The following is a 7500-nucleotide window of genomic DNA, read 5'->3' as shown; positions in this document are numbered from 1 at the left end:
TAAACAGTCCTGTGATTTCCCCATGTAGGGTAGTCCAGGCCCGCTTAACGATTACGTTTTCTAGTCGGTCGTGTCCGGGGGCTTTATTCGGTTTAAGGGATTTTACTATTGTGGCTATGTCTGTTTTTAAGAATGGGGGAGAATTTTCCGTGGCTGGAGGTGACGACGTCTCCAGTCGGATGTTAATTTGTCTGTTTGTTTCGTTGGTCGTGTTATCGTCTGGAACTAGGTGGGCTAAGAGTTTGTCTATTGTGTCGCGTAGTGTGATTGTTTGTTCACCTTGTATTTGTATACTTTCGCATACTTTGTCTGCTTTTAGTTTTTTGTTTGCTATTTTGTATGTTATTCCCCATGCGTTTTCGTTTCCTTCCTTGGAGACGAAGTTTCTCCAGCTTTTAAGTTTCGCGGATCTAATTTTTGATATATATTTATTTCGGAGGGTTCGATAAGACTCTCCTAAGGATTGCCTTACCGATTTCGTTTTTGTTCTTTGATAGATACGTCTTGCCTCAGTGACCTCTTTTCTAAGTTTGCTTAGTTGCGGAGTCCACCAAGGGACGGATTTCGGGAAGCGTGTTTTTTGCGGGATGGATTGTTCTGCTGCTGTTATGATTTTATTTTCTATTTTCGCGGCGAGTGATTCTGGAGTTGAGGTTTCTAAGGGGGGCGGGTCGTTTGTAGTTTTGTTGGAGAGACAGTGGTGAAATTTGTCCCAGTCTGCTTTTTTAACGTTGAACCTATTGGTTCTGACTGGTCGGCTAGAAGTGTGGAATAGTTGGATGGAATAGGTTATTAGACTGTGGTCGCTCGTGGTCGTACTGTCATGTACCGACCAACACCTGATTTTGTCGAATGAGTTTGCACACGCTAGAGTGAGATCAATGTTAGAAGTTCCTCTAGGTGTGTTGAATGTGAAGGTTGCGGAAGGCTTATTAACTACGAAGAGTCTGTGTTGGGAGATGAAATCTTCCATTGTCTCTCCTCGAGGATCTGTGCGTTTGCTGAACCAGAGGGGGGAGTTCGCGTTTGAATCTAAGCTAATTATTATTTTATGCCCCTTGAGAGTTGTAATTGCTTTATCTAGGTGGGCTAAGTATGAGTCTATGTTTTCGCAAAATTGGAGATACGCGTTGATTATGTAGAATCTGTCGTCTTTCGTGCAGATTTCTACGCATGTGCAATGGGTGTTGCTTATTTGTGCGATCTTAAGGGCTTCTATTTCGGTGTTGAAAATAACTATTGCTGATTTAATTTTGTCCGCGGTAGAGATTTTTGAAAAGCGTTTTTTGTCGGTTATGATTTTTGTAGTAATTCCGAAGCCTGGGATGGAGTTCGCGTTACTGTAGGGCTCCTGAAGCAAGAGTATATCTATCTTTTTGTTTGTCGCTATCTGTCTGAGTTCGTCAGTCACTGTCTTAGAACCTCCGGCGTTTATTTGTGCTACTTTTAGGATTCGTGTGCTACTTGTGTTGCGTCTAGTGGATACTTGGCCTATTTTAAGGGTGGGCATGGATTGGGAGTGGTTAGGTTTATAAACCATAATCCGTGCGAGCGAGGACCTGATTTATAGCAGCGATGTATGCCGGACATTCGCTGTGGGTGACAGAGTGGGTGGCGGGTTTGCCGGTTTTCTGGCAATTATGGCAGCAGGACGGTTTGGCCTTGTTTGGGCATGTTTTGAAAGTGTGGTCTTGCTCGGCGCAATGACCACAAATGTCTTTCTCGGCGCGGCAGTATTTCGTCGTGTGACCGAAGCTGTGGCACTTGTAACAGCGGGTCGCCGCGATGTAATCGTTGACGCGGCAACAATTCCATGCGACGTAGACTCGCTCTTTCTTGACGAGGATGTCGCGGGCTTGTTTAGACACTTCTAGAATCCAGTTGCATCTATCTCTGTTTTTGTCGCCTGATTTAAATGCGAGTTTGATCTGTTGGGAAATAGATTTTTCGGGGCCGTCGAGATTCTGGTTGACGATAGCCTTAAGTGTGGCTTCGTCACTCTCGAGTTTCGGGACGTCGTACAATATTATTCTGGGATTTTTCTTTAGCGGGGCTCCTACTATTAGGCCGGCAGCTTTCAACTGCGCGTTGCCTTGAAGGGTGGTTAGGTCAGAATTTTTAGAGGACTCGACTAGGATCCCGTTGCCCTGGATCCTCCTGATGCTCTTTATTTGCAATTTGTTCTCGGAAGGGGAAACGAGCTTCAGGACTGCTTCCTTGGTCTTCTCACTGGATTCGAAGACCTTGGGATCCTGTGGAAGGATCGTGATCGCGCTAGGAGGGTTCTGTTTTAAATTTGAAAGAGCCGCAGTTTTGGAGCGGACTCCGACTCTTTCGGCGTAGGTGGTGGGTCGGGAGGGTTCTTTCGAGACTTGACACTTTTCAGTGACTGTCTCGAGGGTCTTGCGCTGCATTTTATTTTCGGAGGTGATGGCGTGGATTTGGCCCTCGAGGTTACTGCAGCGGAGGAGGGACGCTCCAAGGATACTTTGCAGTTTCGCGAGTTTACTGGCGATAAACTGCGATGCTTCGGGATAGAGACCGTTGTCCTGGTCCATTAAGAAGTTCAATAAGGCCATTGAGACCTTTTCGGATTTTAAGCGAAGTTCGTTCGCGGTGAGATCGGGGGAGGGAGTGACGGCGGCCGTCTTGCTGCTGTTGTTTTGCGGATTGTTGGGGGCAGGTGTGACCGGGGGCGGAGAAGGGGCTTCGGATTTTCTCCGGGTTTTGGGGGGCTTTTGAGAGGGCACGTTGGTTAGCGGGGTGTCAGAATCTAATTCTGCGTCGGAGACTATTCTACGTTTATTTTTTCTGTTGCGTTTACTTACTTTGATGTAGCCCTCTGTATCAGATGTATCGGCTTCCATCCTGTCTGTTGTGGTCGGCTGGCGAGGTGGTGGGTTTGTCGGCTGGCGGTTGGCTGCTGGGCTGGCGTCCAGGTCGTCTAGGAGTTGCACACGGATTTTTTTCTTCGGATTTTTGGAAACTCACACGTGAAAAATAATGTACGTATCAAGAAATTTGCGCGTAACTAGGGACGGTTGCTAAGGAGTTTTCGCGGAGGAATGTACTACAGGCCGAGAAACCGTTACTTTTACCGTTAAGCGGTACCGTTACCTGGCCGGCGACCCTTGTAATCCGGGACGGCGCAGGTAGTCAAAATTTACGGACGCGAACAATTTAAAGTAAATGTTTATGCTTATAACTTTTTTAACGTTAAAACAATTAGCAAATGAACTGCACAAGGTTGTTGTCGGTAAAAAGCACTGCACGTTGGTACAAAAAATTTTTAATTTTCGTCACTTTCAAACTACCGTTTACGAAACGACGCGGATTAACTTCGGAGCGACTTGTCGCACGTCCGTTCACCACGGCGGTTGAGAGCGGAGTCCAGTAGATAGGGACAGATGGGAATCTCGTTAATCCATTCATGCGCGTCACTAATTAGATGACGAGGCATTTGGCTATTTTTTTTTTTTTTTTTTTTTTTTTTTTTTTTTTTTTTTTTTTTTTTTTTATAGAGAGGAAAATCTTTTATAGACACCACGGAATTCTTCGACGTGATAGTGTGGGAATCCTTATACCCACTAAAAACCTCTCTCTTCTCACGCCTAGATGTTATGGCGGAGGACGGCTTTATTTCCTGGTGCCGAATTTGCGATGTTGGGGCCCAGGTTGCCCATTACAGTGGCCGTGAATCGGGCGATCACCCAACGCCCTCCCTATTACCCGGATGACAGATGTTGTTTGTCATCTTATTCCATCTTGTCCAGTTCGTGTGCGATCCCTGAAGGGCCCTCGTAGTTATTGATCTTAAGAGCCCTTTGAGTCCTAGTGCGGAGATCGATTCAGCCGAGAGCGATGCCCACACGCCGCGCCAGGAGATGGTGACCGACGTCACTCTAACAGCTTCCGCCAAAACCCCAAATTCCTGGGCGACGCGATGCCTTAACAGCGGGGTGTCGTATTTAGCGACTTTCCTCGTATGTGCATCATTAAGCGATGTCGCACCGCTAACGACCTGGCTGTCGATGACCTTGACAGCTCCATCCTTAAAGGCCACCAAATCAGGCTTCTGCAGACCCGACTGCAGGACATAATGCGGGTTCTCCCTAACCTTCCACCCACTTTGCCTCAGACCAAACGCTACGATTCGGCATATGGCATCGTGTCTGAGTATTCGACCCCCATGAGTCCGGTGACATCCCTGCACTATGTGTGCCGCCGTCTCCGTTACGGCGCACCCAGCACGACACAACACAGGAGCCCCATTCCCACGACGGCCTCTTGATGTTCTTACTCTGGTGGGCAGGGCGTTAATACGTACATGGTGATATTGCACGTAATCCCTGCCGGGGATCCCCGCAGAACAGGCGTCAACCCAAGAGCTGCTATCGATGACTTTAGCAGCCTCACGCAATTCTCCTCCATCGTTAGACTGATGGAGTAAAGATGCCCAGTATTTGGCACGATCCTCAGGCCGGAAGAGCGCCCGACCTTGGATAGTCAGAGCACTCTCCGCCCGTCGAACCGCTGCCACAACTGCCGGATGTTGGGAGGCATCTCTTGCAGCCGCACAGGAGGACCCCGCCATTGATGTTAACCTGGCGTGCATCATACCCGGTATCGATGTTCGAAACGCGGGGATGCCAAGTCCACCCTCCTTGCAACTGGCGTGGAAATACCCAAGTGGTACATCTTTGGGCAGACGCAACCACCTTCGAACGGCCAGCCGCGTCTGTTTATCTAATGCCTTCAAGATTTTAAGTGGGCATCTTGTCAAAACCAGCTGGTGATAAAAACGCGGAATGAGGAAACAGCGCAAGATCTTGAGGCGCTGTTGAGGCTTGAGTGGCGCCTTGGTGATATTGGCCAACTCTCTGTCTAGCTTGCCCCCAGGTTTTTCAATACCCATTGGCGAGATCTTAATGCCCAGATATCGGAAGCCCTCGGTAGGTCCCAGTTGTTTTATAGACCGACCGTTGACCTCAAATTTGCTGGCGGAGAGTATCTTGTACTTCTTTTCTTTACCAGCGATCTGGATGGACATAGCCAGACATTTATCGGAGTTGAATTCCAACCCGTACTTTCGTGCCTCTTCCTCAGCCGTTCGAAGCATGCCCTGCATTCCTGAAACGGAGGACGCGAACAAGATCAGGTCATCCGCATACGCCAGTATATTGACCCTTTGCTCCCTGATAACATAGCCGACCTCCTCGGGTAACACCCTTATCACCCGGTCCATGACGATCGAGAATAGCAGGGACGACAAGGGATCGCCCTGCCGCACACCCCTCGCTACCCGGATCGGATCCGATGTCTCTCCACGGACCTGAAGCACGGTTCGGCTATTACGGTACGTCGCTGTTATGTACCTCACAAAGAGCTCCGGGAGTCCCAATCCCCTTAGTGCCGATGTTATGGCATGGTGACTAACGCTGTCAAACGCCCTGGCCACATCTAAGGACACAACGTGAAGCTGCTTTAAGCAGCTCCGTGCGTCACGAAGGGCAGTTGATAGTACAAGCACGTTCTCAGCACAGCCATCGTGTACTCCTCGTTGCCGCTCATCGATGAGACCGGCTTTTGCCAATCTCACCGCCAAGATTTTATGCAGCTGACGAACGACGACTGAAGCCACACTTATAGGACGGAACTCGGATGGTGTTGAGCTTCCGTCCTTCTTAGGGATAAATACCGTCCTGCTGATGAGGAGCTCAGATGGAAATGCCCCTACCGCAAGGATGACATTATAAAATAAGGTTCTTAGAACTACTGGCACACTCCTCCATTGCCTGCTCGAGATGTTATCGAGACCCGATGCCGAGGAGAGCGGGATCTCATTGGCCTGGATCTCATGGCCACGAACCGGCTCAGCGATCCAATGCAGGTCATCCCTTTCCTGAACTGGATGAAGGTGTTCAATGGGGACAGAAGGACTGGTGAGCATAGGTGTCCAGTACTCCACCATCTCGCCAACGGTTGGTGTTTGAGCCTGCACCGGGCCATCCAGTACAAGCTTGGCCGCGCGAGACATGTCCTTCTTCCAGAGTTCCTGCATGGCCGCATACTCCCTTCTCCTCAGTCTCCACCTCGGCACGGGCCCGGCAGGCGCAGCTTTAGGTGGCCGGAGCAGTGGTGTTCTCCGCTCCTTTACTTTCGCAGAAGGCGTCGGAAAGACTCGTTGAAGCCATCGACAACAAGCACTCGGTGTTATTGGTTCTCGATTAAGAACCGTTCTCGCAAGACTTACGAGTTCCTCCGCTTCATGGGATTTCACCCTTTCGGCCGGATCAATCAGCTTACGGATAGCGTCAATATATTGGCACTGATGTTGCTGTGCCGACGCAGAGTGCTCCTGAACAGGAGTAGGCGAATCCGCCTGTCGATGACTTGTGTCGTGATGTTGAGTGACACTGGAGGTTGAAGGTTGAGACTCAACGGCAGTTCCACGCTCGCGGCATACACCGATCTTCTGTGTAACAAGAGCTTTATATGTCAATTTCTTTCTGAGGCCCTTCAGTCGATCAAGACTGAATTTATTGTCGAAGACCGTCAGCAGATGTTCGTTCATAAATTTGACGTTGCCCTGCACACTCGCAAGCGCCTCAGCCGCCGCCACCATCTCAGTCTCCTCCTGAGTCCACCTAACCTTCTTTACCGCCACCTGCACTCGTTGGTTGGCCTCGTCTGGATGAGCTCTCCTCACATGGACCCCTAACCCGATGGAAGTGGGAAAGGATCGCGAACAATGGGGACATGGATGTAGTGCCCCCCGTGACGCAAGATGTTGTGCGTCGTTACTGGACTGGTTGGGTTTATTTCTGGAGGTCGTCGGACAGACACTCCGATCCACTGTGGCCGCTGTCGTAGGGTCGGCGATCCGAGTGGCCCGAGGGCCCGCCGACAATGGGTCACTTGACCCATAATCTTTCTTTTGATTCTTCGGGCCTACGACAATAGAGCCATGGGGGTGGCAACCCCATGACCCATAACATGCCTCCCTCAAAGTGACTAGAGCCGCCGCCACATTAGCGCGAAGGCAGGCCATTTGGGTGGGCTGCACCCTTACAGCGGCTCATTACTGCTAGGCAGCACGTCGTGTCGCACAGAATTTAGCCGCAATGCACTGAATGGACAGGTCCAAACAATACATCACGTTACCGTCGGGAACCACGAGGAGGTACCTGTGCGACTAGGACGGGAGAGGCTAATGGACCTAACAAGAGGTCTATATTACGCATCACCGTCCCGCGGGAGGCCAAGGCACGGGACCGAGCTCGGATCCCAGCCACGAGAGCCGTTCACCTCGCCCAGGCCCGGCACGTCAGCCAGACCCGCTTCCCGACCAAGCCCGACACGCCCCGCTCCTCAGAGCCAATCCTTATCCCGAAGTTACGGATCCAATTTGCCGACTTCCCTTACCTACATTAATCTATCGACTAGAGGCTCTTTACCTTGGAGACCTGCTGCGGATATGGGTACGAACCGGCGCGACAC

Source organism: Megalopta genalis, unplaced genomic scaffold (genome assembly GCF_051020955.1).
Source record: "Megalopta genalis isolate 19385.01 unplaced genomic scaffold, iyMegGena1_principal scaffold0232, whole genome shotgun sequence".
Classification (NCBI taxonomy): domain Eukaryota; kingdom Metazoa; phylum Arthropoda; class Insecta; order Hymenoptera; family Halictidae; genus Megalopta; species Megalopta genalis.
The sequence above is the reverse complement of the archived record's forward strand: the minus strand, read 5'-3'. Positions refer to the sequence as shown.